The sequence below is a fragment of the Charadrius vociferus genome, unplaced genomic scaffold (genome assembly GCF_000708025.1).
Source record: "Charadrius vociferus isolate BGI_N301 unplaced genomic scaffold, ASM70802v2 scaffold104, whole genome shotgun sequence".
Classification (NCBI taxonomy): Eukaryota; Metazoa; Chordata; class Aves; order Charadriiformes; family Charadriidae; genus Charadrius; species Charadrius vociferus.
Window position 1 is genome coordinate 5005379 of NW_009648255.1, and position 440 is coordinate 5005818.

Consider the following 440-nt stretch of genomic DNA (forward strand, 5'->3'; position numbering starts at 1 on the left):
CTGAACATAGCCCTCCGCTGGTCAATGAGTGCAAAGGCATTTCTACAGTGAAAACTAAAACGTGGCTGGTGTTTTCTCGCTACTGCACGGGGTAATGCCTGCGTGAGCTGCGCTCCCCCAGCAGAAGCGGTAGCGGGTGCCCTGAAAACCATGGCAGTTTTCTGAGGTTGTGCTGACTGTCCTCCCATAGCAGCTGAGTTGGAGCTGTCTTGGATCCACCTTTCAGTCGATACACCTAACTGGAACCTGGCCGTGCTGCGAAAGGCAGGCATGTCCTCTCCCCAGCACCTGGGTGGCTTCTGCTGCAGGTCTTCTTCCCATCTCATCTCAGCCTTTATTCCCAAAGCCACTGCAAAACATGCCTCTGTTTATCTTTGCGTCTGCGGTCTTCTATGTTTTCATCCTAACTCATCATTTATTCAGAACTTTGTCTCTGGAGG